The sequence below is a fragment of the Furipterus horrens genome, unplaced genomic scaffold (genome assembly GCF_987537825.1).
Source record: "Furipterus horrens unplaced genomic scaffold, mFurHor1.1.pri manual_scaffold_11, whole genome shotgun sequence".
Lineage (NCBI taxonomy): Eukaryota > Metazoa > Chordata > Mammalia > Chiroptera > Furipteridae > Furipterus > Furipterus horrens.
In genome coordinates this window covers 38305719-38325949 of record NW_028327181.1, presented here as the reverse complement: position 1 = coordinate 38325949, position 20231 = coordinate 38305719, and positions in this window count along the sequence as shown.

Below are 20231 nucleotides of genomic sequence, written 5' to 3'. Positions count from 1 at the left end.
CTAACAGAATGTGGACTCAGATATTGTTCAAAATTTACTCAGTCTGTGTTCTAACAGAATATGGACTAGTCTATGTTTAAAGAATACTCACTCAGCTCAGTGTTCTAACATAACACTCACTTAGCCTGTGTTATAACAGAATGTGGTTTCAGATCAAAAATTACTAACTCAGTCTGTGTTCTAACAGAATGTGGACTCAGATTTTGTTCAGAAATTACTCAGTCTGTGTTCTAACAGAATATGGACTCAGTCTATGTTTAAAGAATACTCACTCAGCCAGTGTTCTACCAGAATATGGATTGAGACTATTTTCAAGAATACTCACTCAGCCTGTGTTCTAGCAGAACGCTCACTTAGCCTGTGTTCTAACAGAATGTGGACTCAGATATTGTTCAAAAATTACTAACTCAGTCTGTGTTCTAACAGAATTTGGACGCAGTCTCTGTTTAAAAAATACTCACTCACCTCAGTGTTCTAACAGAACACTCACGTAGCCTGTGTTCTAACAGAACACTAACTCAGCCTGTTTTCTAACAAAATGTGGATTCAGATCAAAAATTACTAACGCAGTCTGTGTTCTAACAGAATATGGACTTAGATTTTGTTCAAAAATTACTCAGTCTGTGTTCCAACAGAATATGGACTCAGTCTATGTTTAAAGAATACTCACTCAGCCAGTATTTTACCAGAGTATGGACTCAGCCTGTGTTCTAACAGAATACTCACACAGCCTGTGTTCTAACAGAATATGTACTCAGTCTATATTTAAAGAATACTCACTCACCTCAGTATTCTAACAGAACACTCACGTAGCCAGTGTTCTAACAGAATACTAACTCAGCCTGTGTTCTAACAGAATGTGGACTCAGATTTTGTTCAAAAATTACTCATTCTGTTTCTAACAGAATATGGTCTCAGTCTATGTTTAAAGAATACTCACTCAGCCAGTATTTTACCAGAGTATGGACTCGGCCTGTGTTCTAACAGAATACTCACACAGCCTGTGTTCTAACAGTACATGGACTCAGTCTATATTTAAAGAATACTCACTCACCTCAGTATTCTAACAGAACATTCACGTAGCCTGTGTTCTAACAGAACACTAACTCAGCCTGTTTTCTAAGAGAATGTGGATTCAGATCAAAAATTACTAACGCAGTCTGTGTTCTAACAGAATATGGACTTAGATTTTGTTCAAAAATTACTCAGCCTGTGTTCTAACAGAATATGGACTGTGTCTATATTTAAAGAATACTCACTCACCTCAGTATTCCAACAGAACACTCACGTAGCCAGTGTTCTAACAGAATACTAACTCAGCCTGTGTTCTAACAGAATGTGGACTCAGATTTTGTTCAAAAATTACTCATTCTGTTTCTAACAGAATATGGTCTCAGTCTATGTTTAAAGAATACTCACTCAGCCAGTATTTTACCAGAGTATGGACTCAGCCTGTGTTCTAACAGAATACTCACACAGCCTGTGTTCTAACAGTACATGGACTCAGTCTATATTTAAAGAATACTCACTCACCTCAGTATTCTAACAGAACACTCACGTAGCCTGTGTTCTAACAGAACACTAACTCAGCCTGTTTTCTAACAGAATGTGGATTCAGATCAAAAATTACTAACGCAGCCTGTGTTCTAACAGAATATGGACTTAGATTTTGTTCAAAAATTACTCAGCCTGTGTTCTAACAGAATATGGACTCTGTCTATATTTAAAGAATACTCACTCACCTCAGTATTCCAACAGAACACTCACGTAGCAAGTGTTCTAACAGAATACTAACTCAGCCTGTGTTCTAACAGAATGTGGATTCAGATCAAATATTACTAACCCAGTCTGTGTTCTAACAGAATGTGGACTCAGATTTTGTTGAAAAATTATTCAGCCTGTTTTCTAACAGAATGTGGATTCAGATCAATAATTACTAACTCAGTCTGTGTTCTAACAGAATGTGGGTTCAGATCAAAAATTACTAACTCAGTCTGTGTTCTAACAGAATGTGGACTCAGATTTTGTTCAAAAATTACTCAGTCTGTGTTCTAACAGAATATGGACTAAGTCTATGTTTAAAGAATACTCACTCAGCTCAGTGTTCTAACATAACACTCACTTAGCCTGTGTTCTAACAGAATGTGGTTTCAGATCAAAAATTACTAACTCAGTCTGTGTTCTAACAGAATGTGGACTCAGATTTTGTTCAAAAATTACTCAGTCTGTGTTCTAACAGAATATGGACTCAGTCTATGTTTAAAGAATACTCACTCAGCCAGTGTTCTACCAGAATATGGATTCAGACTATTTTCAAGAATACTCACTCAGCCTGTGTTCTAGCAGAATGCTCACTTAGCCTGTGTTCTAACAGAATGTGGACTCAGATATTGTTCAAAAATTACTAACTCAGTCTGTGTTCTAACCGAATTTGGACGCAGTCTCTGTTTAAAAAATACTCACTCACCTCAGTGTTCTAACAGAACAATCACGTAGCCTGTGTTCTAACAGAACACTAACTCAGCCTGTTTTCTAACAAAATGTGGATTCAGATCAAAAATTACTAACGCAGTCTGTGTTCTAACAGAGTATGGACTTAGATTTTGTTCAAAAATTACTCAGTCTGTGTTTTAACAGAATATGGACTCAGTCTATGTTTAAAGAATACTCACTCAGCCAATATTTTACCAGAGTATGGACTCAGCCTGTGTTCTAACAGAATACTCACACAGCCTGTGTTCTAACAGAATATGGACTCAGTCTATATTTAAAGAATACTGACTCACCTCAGTATTCTAACAGAACACTCACGTAGCCAGTGTTCTAACAGAATACTAACTCAGCCTGTGTTCTAACAGAATGTGGATTCAGATCAAATATTACTAACTCAGTCTGTGTTCTAACAGAATGTGGACGCAGATTTTGTTCAAAAATTATTCAGCTTGTGTTCTAACAGAATGTGGATTCAGATCAAAAATTACTAACTCAGTCTGTGTTCTAACAGAATATGGACTCAGTCTATGTTTAAAGAATACTCACTCAGCCAATATTTTACCAGAGTATGGACTCAGCCTGTGTTCTAACAGAATACTCACACAGCCTGTGTTCTAACAGAATATGTACTCAGTCTATATTTAAAGAATACTCACTCACCTCAGTATTCCAACAGAACACTCACGTAGCCAGTGTTCTAACAGAATACTAACTCAGCCTGTGTTCTAACAGAATGTGGATTCAGATCAAATATTACTAACTCAGTCTGTGTTCTAAAAGAATGTGGACGCAGATTTTGCTCAAAAATTATTCAGCCTGTGTTCTAACAGAATGTGGATTCAGATCAAAAATTACTAACTCAGTCTGTGTTCTAACAGAATGTGGACTCAGATTTTGTTCAAAAATTACTCAGTCTGTTTCTAACAGAATATGGTCTCAATCTATGTTTAAAGAATACTCACTCAGCCAGTATTTTACCAGAGTACGGACTCAGCCTGTGTTCTAACAGAATACTCACACAGCCTGTGTTCTAACAGAATATGGACTCAGTCTATATTTAAAGAATACTCACTCACCTCAGTATTCTAACAGAACACTCACGTAGCCTGTGTTCTAACAGAACACTAACTCAGCCTACTTTCTAACAGAATGTGGATTCAGATCAAATATTACTAACGCAGTCTGTGTTCTAACAGAATGTGGACTCAGATATTGTTCAAAATTTACTCAGTCTGTGTTCTAACAGAATATGGACTCAGTCTATGTTTAAAGAATACTCACTCAGCCAATATTTTACCAGAGTATGGACTCGGCCTGTGTTCTAACAGAATACTCACACAGCCTGTGTTCTAACAGAATATGGACTCAGTCTATATTTAAAGAATACTCACTCACCTCAGTATTCCTACAGAACACTCACGTAGCCAGTGTTCTAACAGAATACTAACTCAGCCTGTGTTCTAACAGAATGTGGATTCAGATCAAATATTACTAACTCAGTCAGTGTTCTAACAGAATGTGGACTCAGATATTGTTCAAAATTTACTCAGTCTGTGTTCTAACAGAATATGGACTAGTCTATGTTTAAAGAATACTCACTCAGCTCAGTGTTCTAACATAACACTCACTTAGCCTGTGTTATAACAGAATGTGGTTTCAGATCAAAAATTACTAACTCAGTCTGTGTTCTAACAGAATGTGGACTCAGATTTTGTTCAGAAATTACTCAGTCTGTGTTCTAACAGAATATGGACTCAGTCTATGTTTAAAGAATACTCACTCAGCCAGTGTTCTACCAGAATATGGATTCAGACTATTTTCAAGAATACTCACTCAGCCTGTGTTCTAGCAGAACGCTCACTTAGCCTGTGTTCTAACAGAATGTGGACTCAGATATTGTTCAAAAATTACTAACTCAGTCTGTGTTCTAACAGAATTTGGACGCAGTCTCTGTTTAAAAAATACTCACTCACCTCAGTGTTCTAACAGAACACTCACGTAGCCTGTGTTCTAACAGAACACTAACTCAGCCTGTTTTCTAACAAAATGTGGATTCAGATCAAAAATTACTAACGCAGTCTGTGTTCTAACAGAATATGGACTTAGATTTTGTTCAAAAATTACTCAGTCTGTGTTCCAACAGAATATGGACTCAGTCTATGTTTAAAGAATACTCACTCAGCCAGTATTTTACCAGAGTATGGACTCAGCCTGTGTTCTAACAGAATACTCACACAGCCTGTGTTCTAACAGAATATGTACTCAGTCTATATTTAAAGAATACTCACTCACCTCAGTATTCTAACAGAACACTCACGTAGCCAGTGTTCTAACAGAATACTAACTCAGCCTGTGTTCTAACAGAATGTGGACTCAGATTTTGTTCAAAAATTACTCATTCTGTTTCTAACAGAATATGGTCTCAGTCTATGTTTAAAGAATACTCACTCAGCCAGTATTTTACCAGAGTATGGACTCAGCCTGTGTTCTAACAGAATACTCACACAGCCTGTGTTCTAACAGTACATGGACTCAGTCTATATTTAAAGAATACTCACTCACCTCAGTATTCTAACAGAACACTCACGTAGCCTGTGTTCTAACAGAACACGAACTCAGCCTGTTTTCTAAGAGAATGTGGATTCAGATCAAAAATTACTAACGCAGTCTGTGTTCTAACAGAATATGGACTTAGATTTTGTTCAAAAATTACTCAGCCTGTGTTCTAACAGAATATGGACTGTGTCTATATTTAAAGAATACTCACTCACCTCAGTATTCCAACAGAACACTCACGTAGCCAGTGTTCTAACAGAATACTAACTCAGCCTGTGTTCTAACAGAATGTGGATTCAGATCAAATATTACTAACCCAGTCTGTGTTCTAACATAATGTGGACTCAGATTTTGTTGAAAAATTATTCAGCCTGTTTTCTAACAGAATGTGGATTCAGATCAATAATTACTAACTCAGTCTGTGTTCTAACAGAATGTGGGTTCAGATCAAAAATTACTAACTCAGTCTGTGTTCTAACAGAATATGAACTGAGATTTTGTTCAAAAATTACTCAGTCTGTGTTCTAACAGAATATGGACTAAGTCTATGTTTAAAGAATACTCACTCAGCTCAGTGTTCTAACATAACACTCACTTAGCCTGTGTTCTAACAGAATGTGGTTTCAGATCAAAAATTACTAACTCAGTCTGTGTTCTAACAGAATGTGGACTCAGATTTTGTTCAAAAATTACTCAGTCTGTTTCTAACAGAATATGGAGTCAGTCTATGTTTAAAGAATACTCACTCAACCAGTATTTTACCAGAGTATGGACTCAGCCTGTGTTCTAACAGAATACTCACACAGCCTGTGTTCTAACAGAATATGTACTCAGTCTATATTTAAAGAATACTCACTCACCACAGTATTCCAACAGAACACTCACGTAGCCAGTGTTCTAACAGAATACTAACTCAGCCTGTGTTCTAACAGAATGTGGATTCAGATCAAATATTACTAACTCAGTCTGTGTTCTAACAGAATGTGGACGCAGATTTTGTTCAAAAATTATTCAGCCTGTGTTCTAACAGAATGTGGATTCAGATCAAAAATTACTAACTCAGTCTGTGTTCTAACAGAATGTGGACTCAGATTTTGTTCAAAAATTACTCAGTCTGTTTCTAACAGAATATGGTCTCAATCTATGTTTAAAGAATACTCACTCAGCCAGTATTTTACCAGAGTATGGACTCAGCCTGTGTTCTAACAGAATACTCACACAGCCTGTGTTCTAACAGAATATGGACTCAGTCTATATTTAAAGAATACTCACTCACCTCAGTATTCTAACAGAACACTCACGTAGCCTGTGTTCTAACAGAACACTAACTCAGCCTGCTTTCTAACAGAATGTCGATTCAGATCAAAAATTACTAACGCAGTCTGTGTTCTAACAGAATATGGACTTAGATTTTGTTCAAAAATTACTCAGTCTGTGTTCTAACAGAATATGGACTCAGTCTATGTTTAAAGAATACTCACTCAGCCAGTGTTCTACCAGAATATGGATTCAGACTATTTTCAAGAATACTCACTCAGCCTGTGTTCTAGCAGAACGCTCACTTAGCCTGAGTTCTAGCAGAATGTGTACTCAGATATTGTTCAAAAATTACTTACTCAGTCTGTGTTCTAACAGAATTTGGACGCAGTCTCTGTTTAAAAAATACTCACTCACCTCAGTATTCTAACAGAACACTCACGTAGCCTGTGTTCTAACAGAACACTAACTCAGCCTGTTTTCTAACAAAATGTGGATTCAGATCAAAAATTACTAACGCAGTCTGTGTTCTAACAGAATATGGACTTAGATTTTGTTCAAAAATTACTCAGTCTGTGTTCTAACAGAATATGGACTCAGTCTATGTTTAAAGAATACTCACTCAGTCAGTATTTTACCAGAGTATGGACTCAGCCTGTGTTCTAACAGAATACTCACACAGCCTGTGTTCTAACAGAATATGTACTCAGTCTATATTTAAAGAATACTCACTCACCTCAGTATTCTAACAGAACACTCACGTAGCCAGTGTTCTAACAGAATACTAACTCAGCCTGTGTTCTAACAGAATGTGGACTCAGATTTTGTTCAAAAATTACTCAGTCTGTTTCTAACAGAATATTGTCTCAGTCTATGTTTAAAGAATACTCACTCTGCCAGTATTTTACCAGAGTATGGACTCAGCCTGTGTTCTAACAGAATACTCACACAGCCTGTGTTCTAACAGAATATGGACTCAGTCTATATTTAAAGAATACTCACTCACCTCAGTATTCCAACAGAACACTCACGTAGCCAGTGTTCTAACAGAATACTAACTCAGCCTGTGTTCTAACAGAATGTGGACTCAGATTTTGTTCAAAAATTACTCATTCTGTTTCTAACAGAATATGGTCTCAGTCTATGTTTAAAGAATACTCACTCAGCCAGTATTTTACCAGAGTATGGACTCAGCCTGTGTTCTAACAGAATACTCACACAGCCTGTGTTCTAACAGTACATGGACTCAGTCTATATTTAAAGAATACTCACTCACCTCAGTATTCTAACAGAACACTCACGTAGCCTGTGTTCTAACAGAACACTAACTCAGCCTGTTTTCTAACAGAATGTGGATTCAGATCAAAAATTACTAACGCAGCCTGTGTTCTAACAGAATATGGACTTAGATTTTGTTCAAAAATTACTCAGCCTGTGTTCTAACAGAATATGGACTCTGTCTATATTTAAAGAATACTCACTCACCTCAGTATTCCAACAGAACACTCACGTAGCAAGTGTTCTAACAGAATACTAACTCAGCCTGTGTTCTAACAGAATGTGGATTCAGATCAAATATTACTAACCCAGTCTGTGTTCTAACAGAATGTGGACTCAGATTTTGTTGAAAAATTATTCAGCCTGTTTTCTAACAGAATGTGGATTCAGATCAATAATTACTAACTCAGTCTGTGTTCTAACAGAATGTGGGTTCAGATCAAAAATTACTAACTCAGTCTGTGTTCTAACAGAATATGAACTGAGATTTTGTTCAAAAATTACTCAGTCTGTGTTCTAACAGAATATGGACTAAGTCTATGTTTAAAGAATACTCACTCAGCTCAGTGTTCTAACATAACACTCACTTAGCCTGTGTTCTAACAGAATGTGGTTTCAGATCAAAAATTACTAACTCAGTCTGTGTTCTAACAGAATGTGGACTCAGATTTTGTTCAAAAATTACTCAGTCTGTGTTCTAACAGAATATGGACTCAGTCTATGTTTAAAGAATACTCACTCAGCCAGTGTTCTACCAGAATATGGATTCAGACTATTTTCAAGAATACTCACTCAGCCTGTGTTCTAGCAGAATGCTCACTTAGCCTGTGTTCTAACAGAATGTGGACTCAGATATTGTTCAAAAATTACTAACTCAGTCTGTGTTCTAACAGAATTTGGACGCAGTCTCTGTTTAAAAAATACTCACTCACCTCAGTGTTCTAACAGAACAATCACGTAGCCTGTGTTCTAACAGAACACTAACTCAGCCTGTTTTCTAACAAAATGTGGATTCAGATCAAAAATTACTAACGCAGTCTGTGTTCTAACAGAGTATGGACTTAGATTTTGTTCAAAAATTACTCAGTCTGTGTTTTAACAGAATATGGACTCAGTCTATGTTTAAAGAATACTCACTCAGCCAATATTTTACCAGAGTATGGACTCAGCCTGTGTTCTAACAGAATACTCACACAGCCTGTGTTCTAACAGAATATGGACTCAGTCTATATTTAAAGAATACTGACTCACCTCAGTATTCTAACAGAACACTCAAGTAGCCAGTGTTCTAACAGAATACTAACTCAGCCTGTGTTCTAACAGAATGTGGATTCAGATCAAATATTACTAACTCAGTCAGTGTTCTAACAGAATGTGGACTCAGATATTGTTCAAAATTTACTCAGTCTGTGTTCTAACAGAATATGGACTAGTCTATGTTTAAAGAATACTCACTCAGCTCAGTGTTCTAACATAACACTCACTTAGCCTGTGTTATAACAGAATGTGGTTTCAGATCAAAAATTACTAACTCAGTCTGTGTTCTAACAGAATGTGGACTCAGATTTTGTTCAGAAATTACTCAGTCTGTGTTCTAACAGAATATGGACTCAGTCTATGTTTAAAGAATACTCACTCAGCCAGTGTTCTACCAGAATATGGATTCAGACTATTTTCAAGAATACTCACTCAGCCTGTGTTCTAGCAGAACGCTCACTTAGCCTGTGTTCTAACAGAATGTGGACTCAGATATTGTTCAAAAATTACTAACTCAGTCTGTGTTCTAACAGAATTTGGACGCAGTCTCTGTTTAAAAAATACTCACTCACCTCAGTGTTCTAACAGAACACTCACGTAGCCTGTGTTCTAACAGAACACTAACTCAGCCTGTTTTCTAACAAAATGTGGATTCAGATCAAAAATTACTAACGCAGTCTGTGTTCTAACAGAATATGGACTTAGATTTTGTTCAAAAATTACTCAGTCTGTGTTCCAACAGAATATGGACTCAGTCTATGTTTAAAGAATACTCACTCAGCCAGTATTTTACCAGAGTATGGACTCAGCCTGTGTTCTAACAGAATACTCACACAGCCTGTGTTCTAACAGAATATGTACTCAGTCTATATTTAAAGAATACTCACTCACCTCAGTATTCTAACAGAACACTCACGTAGCCAGTGTTCTAACAGAATACTAACTCAGCCTGTGTTCTAACAGAATGTGGACTCAGATTTTGTTCAAAAATTACTCATTCTGTTTCTAACAGAATATGGTCTCAGTCTATGTTTAAAGAATACTCACTCAGCCAGTATTTTACCAGAGTATGGACTCGGCCTGTGTTCTAACAGAATACTCACACAGCCTGTGTTCTAACAGTACATGGACTCAGTCTATATTTAAAGAATACTCACTCACCTCAGTATTCTAACAGAACATTCACGTAGCCTGTGTTCTAACAGAACACTAACTCAGCCTGTTTTCTAAGAGAATGTGGATTCAGATCAAAAATTACTAACGCAGTCTGTGTTCTAACAGAATATGGACTTAGATTTTGTTCAAAAATTACTCAGCCTGTGTTCTAACAGAATATGGACTGTGTCTATATTTAAAGAATACTCACACACCTCAGTATTCCAACAGAACACTCACGTAGCCAGTGTTCTAACAGAATACTAACTCAGCCTGTGTTCTAACAGAATGTGGACTCAGATTTTGTTCAAAAATTACTCATTCTGTTTCTAACAGAATATGGTCTCAGTCTATGTTTAAAGAATACTCACTCAGCCAGTATTTTACCAGAGTATGGACTCAGCCTGTGTTCTAACAGAATACTCACACAGCCTGTGTTCTAACAGTACATGGACTCAGTCTATATTTAAAGAATACTCACTCACCTCAGTATTCTAACAGAACACTCACGTAGCCTGTGTTCTAACAGAACACTAACTCAGCCTGTTTTCTAACAGAATGTGGATTCAGATCAAAAATTACTAACGCAGCCTGTGTTCTAACAGAATATGGACTTAGATTTTGTTCAAAAATTACTCAGCCTGTGTTCTAACAGAATATGGACTCTGTCTATATTTAAAGAATACTCACTCACCTCAGTATTCCAACAGAACACTCACGTAGCAAGTGTTCTAACAGAATACTAACTCAGCCTGTGTTCTAACAGAATGTGGATTCAGATCAAATATTACTAACCCAGTCTGTGTTCTAACAGAATGTGGACTCAGATTTTGTTGAAAAATTATTCAGCCTGTTTTCTAACAGAATGTGGATTCAGATCAATAATTACTAACTCAGTCTGTGTTCTAACAGAATGTGGGTTCAGATCAAAAATTACTAACTCAGTCTGTGTTCTAACAGAATATGAACTGAGATTTTGTTCAAAAATTACTCAGTCTGTGTTCTAACAGAATATGGACTAAGTCTATGTTTAAAGAATACTCACTCAGCTCAGTGTTCTAACATAACACTCACTTAGCCTGTGTTCTAACAGAATGTGGTTTCAGATCAAAAATTACTAACTCAGTCTGTGTTCTAACAGAATGTGGACTCAGATTTTGTTCAAAAATTACTCAGTCTGTGTTCTAACAGAATATGGACTCAGTCTATGTTTAAAGAATACTCACTCAGCCAGTGTTCTACCAGAATATGGATTCAGACTATTTTCAAGAATACTCACTCAGCCTGTGTTCTAGCAGAATGCTCACTTAGCCTGTGTTCTAACAGAATGTGGACTCAGATATTGTTCAAAAATTACTAACTCAGTCTGTGTTCTAACAGAATTTGGACGCAGTCTCTGTTTAAAAAATACTCACTCACCTCAGTGTTCTAACAGAACAATCACGTAGCCTGTGTTCTAACAGAACACTAACTCAGCCTGTTTTCTAACAAAATGTGGATTCAGATCAAAAATTACTAACGCAGTCTGTGTTCTAACAGAGTATGGACTTAGATTTTGTTCAAAAATTACTCAGTCTGTGTTTTAACAGAATATGGACTCAGTCTATGTTTAAAGAATACTCACTCAGCCAATATTTTACCAGAGTATGGACTCAGCCTGTGTTCTAACAGAATACTCACACAGCCTGTGTTCTAACAGAATATGGACTCAGTCTATATTTAAAGAATACTGACTCACCTCAGTATTCTAACAGAACACTCACGTAGCCAGTGTTCTAACAGAATACTAACTCAGCCTGTGTTCTAACAGAATGTGGATTCAGATCAAATATTACTAACTCAGTCTGTGTTCTAACAGAATGTGGACGCAGATTTTGTTCAAAAATTATTCAGCCTGTGTTCTAACAGAATGTGGATTCAGATCAAAAATTACTAACTCAGTCTGTGTTCTAACAGAATATGGACTCAGTCTATGTTTAAAGAATACTCACTCAGCCAATATTTTACCAGAGTATGGACTCAGCCTGTGTTCTAACAGAATACTCACACAGCCTGTGTTCTAACAGAATATGTACTCAGTCTATATTTAAAGAATACTCACTCACCTCAGTATTCCAACAGAACACTCACGTAGCCAGTGTTCTAACAGAATACTAACTCAGCCTGTGTTCTAACAGAATGTGGATTCAGATCAAATATTACTAACTCAGTCTGTGTTCTAACAGAATGTAGACGCAGATTTTGCTCAAAAATTATTCAGCCTGTGTTCTAACAGAATGTGGATTCAGATCAAAAATTACTAACTCAGTCTGTGTTCTAACAGAATGTGGACTCAGATTTTGTTCAAAAATTACTCAGTCTGTTTCTAACAGAATATGGTCTCAATCTATGTTTAAAGAATACTCACTCAGCCAGTATTTTACCAGAGTACGGACTCAACCTGTGTTCTAACAGAATACTCACACAGCCTGTGTTCTAACAGAATATGGACTCAGTCTATATTTAAAGAATACTCACTCACCTCAGTATTCTAACAGAACACTCACGTAGCCTGTGTTCTAACAGAACACTAACTCAGCCTACTTTCTAACAGAATGTGGATTCAGATCAAATATTACTAACGCAGTCTGTGTTCTAACAGAATGTGGACTCAGATATTGTTCAAAATTTACTCAGTCTGTGTTCTAACAGAATATGGACTCAGTCTATGTTTAAAGAATACTCACTCAGCCAATATTTTACCAGAGTATGGACTCGGCCTGTGTTCTAACAGAATACTCACACAGCCTGTGTTCTAACAGAATATGGACTCAGTCTATATTTAAAGAATACTCACTCACCTCAGTATTCCTACAGAACACTCACGTAGCCAGTGTTCTAACAGAATACTAACTCAGCCTGTGTTCTAACAGAATGTGGATTCAGATCAAATATTACTAACCCAGTCTGTGTTCTAACAGAATGTGGACTCAGATTTTGTTGAAAAATTATTCAGCCTGTTTTCTAACAGAATGTGGATTCAGATCAATAATTACTAACTCAGTCTGTGTTCTAACAGAATGTGGGTTCAGATCAAAAATTACTAACTCAGTCTGTGTTCTAACAGAATATGAACTGAGATTTTGTTCAAAAATTACTCAGTCTGTGTTCTAACAGAATATGGACTAAGTCTATGTTTAAAGAATACTCACTCAGCTCAGTGTTCTAACATAACACTCACTTAGCCTGTGTTCTAACAGAATGTGGTTTCAGATCAAAAATTACTAACTCAGTCTGTGTTCTAACAGAATGTGGACTCAGATTTTGTTCAAAAATTACTCAGTCTGTGTTCTAACAGAATATGGACTCAGTCTATGTTTAAAGAATACTCACTCAGCCAGTGTTCTACCAGAATATGGATTCAGACTATTTTCAAGAATACTCACTCAGCCTGTGTTCTAGCAGAATGCTCACTTAGCCTGTGTTCTAACAGAATGTGGACTCAGATATTGTTCAAAAATTACTAACTCAGTCTGTGTTCTAACAGAATTTGGACGCAGTCTCTGTTTAAAAAATACTCACTCACCTCAGTGTTCTAACAGAACAATCACGTAGCCTGTGTTCTAACAGAACACTAACTCAGCCTGTTTTCTAACAAAATGTGGATTCAGATCAAAAATTACTAACGCAGTCTGTGTTCTAACAGAGTATGGACTTAGATTTTGTTCAAAAATTACTCAGTCTGTGTTTTAACAGAATATGGACTCAGTCTATGTTTAAAGAATACTCACTCAGCCAATATTTTACCAGAGTATGGACTCAGCCTGTGTTCTAACAGAATACTCACACAGCCTGTGTTCTAACAGAATATGGACTCAGTCTATATTTAAAGAATACTGACTCACCTCAGTATTCTAACAGAACACTCAAGTAGCCAGTGTTCTAACAGAATACTAACTCAGCCTGTGTTCTAACAGAATGTGGATTCAGATCAAATATTACTAACTCAGTCAGTGTTCTAACAGAATGTGGACTCAGATATTGTTCAAAATTTACTCAGTCTGTGTTCTAACAGAATATGGACTAGTCTATGTTTAAAGAATACTCACTCAGCTCAGTGTTCTAACATAACACTCACTTAGCCTGTGTTATAACAGAATGTGGTTTCAGATCAAAAATTACTAACTCAGTCTGTGTTCTAACAGAATGTGGACTCAGATTTTGTTCAGAAATTACTCAGTCTGTGTTCTAACAGAATATGGACTCAGTCTATGTTTAAAGAATACTCACTCAGCCAGTGTTCTACCAGAATATGGATTCAGACTATTTTCAAGAATACTCACTCAGCCTGTGTTCTAGCAGAACGCTCACTTAGCCTGTGTTCTAACAGAATGTGGACTCAGATATTGTTCAAAAATTACTAACTCAGTCTGTGTTCTAACAGAATTTGGACGCAGTCTCTGTTTAAAAAATACTCACTCACCTCAGTGTTCTAACAGAACACTCACGTAGCCTGTGTTCTAACAGAACACTAACTCAGCCTGTTTTCTAACAAAATGTGGATTCAGATCAAAAATTACTAACTCAGTCTGTGTTCTAACAGAATGTGGACTCAGATTTTGTTCAAAAATTACTCATTCTGTTTCTAACAGAATATGGTCTCAGTCTATGTTTAAAGAATACTCACTCAGCCAGTATTTTACCAGAGTATGGACTCAGCATGTGTTCTAACAGAATATGGACTTAGATTTTGTTCAAAAATTACTCAGCCTGTGTTCTAACAGAATATGGACTGTGTCTATATTTAAAGAATACTCACTCACCTCAGTATTCCAACAGAACACTCACGTAGCCAGTGTTCTAACAGAATACTAACTCAGCCTGTGTTCTAACAGAATGTGGATTCAGATCAAATATTACTAACCCAGTCTGTGTTCTAACATAATGTGGACTCAGATTTTGTTGAAAAATTATTCAGCCTGTTTTCTAACAGAATGTGGATTCAGATCAATAATTACTAACTCAGTCTGTGTTCTAACAGAATGTGGGTTCAGATCAAAAATTACTAACTCAGTCTGTGTTCTAACAGAATATGAACTGAGATTTTGTTCAAAAATTACTCAGTCTGTGTTCTAACAGAATATGGACTAAGTCTATGTTTAAAGAATACTCACTCAGCTCAGTGTTCTAACATAACACTCACTTAGCCTGTGTTCTAACAGAATGTGGTTTCAGATCAAAAATTACTAACTCAGTCTGTGTTCTAACAGAATGTGGACTCAGATTTTGTTCAAAAATTACTCAGTCTGTTTCTAACAGAATATGGAGTCAGTCTATGTTTAAAGAATACTCACTCAACCAGTATTTTACCAGAGTATGGACTCAGCCTGTGTTCTAACAGAATACTCACACAGCCTGTGTTCTAACAGAATATGGACTCAGTCTATATTTAAAGAATACTCACTCACCTCAGTTTTCTAACACAACACTCACGTACCCTGTGTTCTAACAGAACACTAACTCAGCCTGTTTTCTAACAGAATGTGGATTCAGATCAAAAATTACTAACGCAGTCTGTGTTCTAACAGAATATGGACTTAGATTTTGTTCAAAAATTACTCAGTCTGTGTTCCAACAGAATATGGACTCAGTCTATGTTTAAAGAATACTCACTCAGCCAGTATTTTACCAGAGTATGGACTCAGCCTGTGTTCTAACAGAATACTCACACAGCCTGTGTTCTAACAGAATATGTACTCAGTCTATATTTAAAGAATACTCACTCACCTCAGTATTCTAACAGAACACTCACGTAGCCAGTGTTCTAACAGAATACTAACTCAGCCTGTGTTCTAACAGAATGTGGACTCAGATTTTGTTCAAAAATTACTCATTCTGTTTCTAACAGAATATGGTCTCAGTCTATGTTTAAAGAATACTCACTCAGCCAGTATTTTACCAGAGTATGGACTCGGCCTGTGTTCTAACAGAATACTCACACAGCCTGTGTTCTAACAGTACATGGACTCAGTCTATATTTAAAGAATACTCACTCACCTCAGTATTCTAACAGAACATTCACGTAGCCTGTGTTCTAACAGAACACTAACTCAGCCTGTTTTCTAAGAGAATGTGGATTCAGATCAAAAATTACTAACGCAGTCTGTGTTCTAACAGAATATGGACTTAGATTTTGTTCAAAAATTACTCAGCCTGTGTTCTAACAGAATATGGACTGTGTCTATATTTAAAGAATACTCACTCACCTCAGTATTCCAACAGAACACTCACGTAGCCAGTGTTCTAACAGAATACTAACTCAGCCTGTGTTCTAACAGAATGTGGACTCAGATTTTGTTCAAAAATTACTCATTCTGTTTCTAACAGAATATGGTCTCAGTCTATGTTTAAAGAATACTCACTCAGCCAGTATTTTACCAGAGTATGGACTCAGCCTGTGTTCTAACAGAATACTCACACAGCCTGTGTTCTAACAGTACATGGACTCAGTCTATATTTAAAGAATACTCACTCACCTCAGTATTCTAACAGAACACTCACGTAGCCTGTGTTCTAACAGAACACTAACTCAGCCTGTTTTCTAACAGAATGTGGATTCAGATCAAAAATTACTAACGCAGCCTGTGTTCTAACAGAATATGGACTTAGATTTTGTTCAAAAATTACTCAGCCTGTGTTCTAACAGAATATGGACTCTGTCTATATTTAAAGAATACTCACTCACCTCAGTATTCCAACAGAACACTCACGTAGCCAGTGTTGTAACAGAATACTAACTCAGCCTGTGTTCTAACAGAATGTGGATTCAGATCAAATATTACTAACTCAGTCTGTGTTCTAACAGAATGTGGACTCAGATTTTGTTCAAAATTACTCAGTCTCTGTTCTAACAGAATATGGACTAAGTCTATGTTTAAAAAATACTCACTCAGCTCAGTGTTCTAACATAACACTCACTTAGCCTGTGTTCTAACAGAATGTGGGTTCAGATCAAATATTACTAACTCAGTCTGTGTTCTAACAGAATGTGGACTCAGATTTTGTTCAAAAATTACTCAGTCTGTTTCTAACAGAATATGGACTCAGTCTATGTTTAAAGAATACTCACTCAGCCAGTATTTTACCAGAGTATGGACTCAGCCTGTGTTCTACCAGAATACTCACACAGCCTGTGTTCTAACAGAATATGTACTCAGTCTATATTTAAAGAATACTCACTCAACACAGTATTCCAACAGAACACTCACGTAGCCAGTGTTCTAACAGAATACTAACTCAGCCTGTGTTCTAACAGAATGTGCATTCAGATCAAATATTACTAAATCAGTCTGTGTTCTAACAGAATGTGGACGCAGATTTTGTTCAAAAATTATTCAGCCTGTGTTCTAACAGAATGTGGATTCAGATCAAAAATTACTAACTCAGTCTGTGTTCTAACAGAATGTGGACTCAGATTTTGTTCAAAAATTACTCAGTCTGTTTCTAACAGAATATGGTCTCAATCTATGTTTAAAGAATACTCACTCAGCCAGTATTTTACCAGAGTATGGACTCAGCATGTGTTCTAACAGAATACTCACACAGCCTGTGTTCTAACAGAATATGGACTCAGTCTATATTTAAAGAATACTCACTCACCTCAGTATTCTAACAGAACACTCACGTAGCCTGTGTTCTAACAGAACACTAACTCAGCCTGCTTTCTAACAGAATGTCGATTCAGATCAAAAATTACCAACGCAGTCTGTGTTCTAACAGAATATGGACTTAGATTTTGTTCAAAAATTACTCAGTCTGTGTTCTAACAGAATATGGACTCAGTCTATGTTTAAAGAATACTCACTCAGCCAGTATTTTACCAGAGTATGGACTCAGCCTGTGTTCTAACAGAATACTCACACAGCCTGTGTTCTAACAGAGTATGTACTCAGTCTATATTTAAAGAATACTCACTCACCTCAGTATTCTAACAGAACACTCACGTAGCCAGTGTTCTAACAGAATACTAACTCAGCCTGTGTTCTAACAGAATGTGGACTCAGATTTTGTTCAAAAATTACTCAGTCTGTTTCGAACAGAATATGGACTCAGTCTATGTTTAAAGAATACTCACTCAACCAGTATTTTACCAGAGTATGGACTCAGCCTGTGTTCTACCAGAATACTCACACAGCCTGTGTTCTAACAGAATATGGACTCAGTCTATATTTAAAGAATACTCACTGACCTCAGTATTCTAACAGAACACTCACGTACCCTGTGTTCTAACAGAACACTAACTCAGCCTGTTTTCTAACAGAATGTGGATTCAGATCAAAAATTACTAACGCAGTCTGTGTTCTAACAGAATATGGACTTAGATTTTGTTCAAAAATTACTCAGTCTGTGTTCTAACAGAATATGGACTCAGTCTATGTTTAAAGAATACTCACTCAGCCAGTATTTTACCAGAGTATGGACTCAGCCTGTGTTCTAACAGAATACTCACACAGCCTGTGTTCTAACAGAATATGGACTCAGTCTATATTTAAAGAATACTCACTCACCTCAGTATTCCTACAGAACACTCACGTAGCCAGTGTTCTAACAGAATACTAACTCAGCCTGTGTTCTAACAGAATGTGCATTCAGATCAAATATTACTAACTCAGTCTGTGTTCTAACAGAATGTGGACTCAGATTTTGTTCAAAAATTACTCAGTCTGTGTTCTAACAGAATGTGGATTCAGATCAAAAATTACTAACTCAGTCTGTGTTCTAACAGAATGTGGATTCAGATCAAAAATTACTAACTCAGTCTGTGTTCTAACAGAATATGAACTCAGATTTTGTTCAAAAATTACTCAGTCTGTGTTCTAACAGAATATGGACTCAGTCTATATTTAAAGAATACTCACTCACCTCAGTATTCTAACAGAACACTCACGTAGCCAGTGTTCTAACAGAATACTAACTCATCCTGTGTTCTAACAGAATGTGGATTCAGATCAAAAATTACTAACTCAGTCTGTGTTCTAACAGAATGTGGACTCAGATTTTGTTCAAAAATTACTCAGTCTGTTTCTAACAGAATATGGTCTCAGTCTTTGTTTAAAGAATACTCACTCAGCTCAGTGTTCTAACATAACACTCACTTAGCCTGTGTTCTAACAGAATGTGGTTTCAGATCAAAAATTACTAACTCAGTCTGTGTTCTAACAGAATATGAACTCAGATTTTGTTCAAAAATTACTCAGTCTGTGTTCTAACAGAATATGGACTCAGTCTATGTTTAAAGAATACTCACTCAGCCAGTGTTCTACCAGAATATGGATTCAGACTATTTTCAAGAATACTCACTCAGCCTGTGTTCTAGCAGAACGCTCACTTAGCCTGTGTTCTAACAGAATGTGTACTCAGATATTGTTCAAAAATTACTAACTCAGTCTGTGTTCTAACAGAATTTGGACGCAGTCTCTGTTTAAAAAATACTCACTCACCTCAGTGTTCTAACAGAACACTCACGTAGCCTGTGTTCTAACAGAACACTAACTCAGCCTGTTTTCTAACAAAATGTGGATTCAGATCAAAAATTACTAACGCAGTCTGTGTTCTAACAAAATATGGACTTAGATTTTGTTCAAAAATTACTCAGTCTGTGTTCTAACAGAATATGGACTCAGTCTATGTTTAAAGAATACTCACTCAGCCAATATTTGACCAGAGTATGGACTCAGCCTGTGTTCTAACAGAATACTCACACAGCCTGTGTTCTAACAGAATATGGACTCAGTCTATATTTAAAGAATACTCACTCACCTCAGTATTCCTACAGAACACTCACGTAGCCAGTGTTCTAACAGAATATTAACTCAGCCTGTGTTCTAACAGAATGTGGATTCAGATCAAATATTACTAACTCAGTCTGTGTTCTAACAGAATGTGGACTCAGATTTTGTTCAAAAATTACTCAGTCTGTGTTCTAACAGAATATGGACTAAGTCTATGTTTAAAGAATACTCACTCAGCTAAGTGTTCTAACATAACACTCACTTAGCCTGTGTTCTAACAGAATGTGGTTTCAGATCAAAAATTACTAACTCAGTCTGTGTTCTAAAAGAATGTGGACTCAGATTTTGTTCAAAAATTACTCAGTCTGTGTTCTAACAGAATATGGACTCAGTCTATGTTTAAAGAATACTCACTCAGCCAGTGTTCTAGCAGAATATGGATTCAGACTATTTTCAAGAATACTC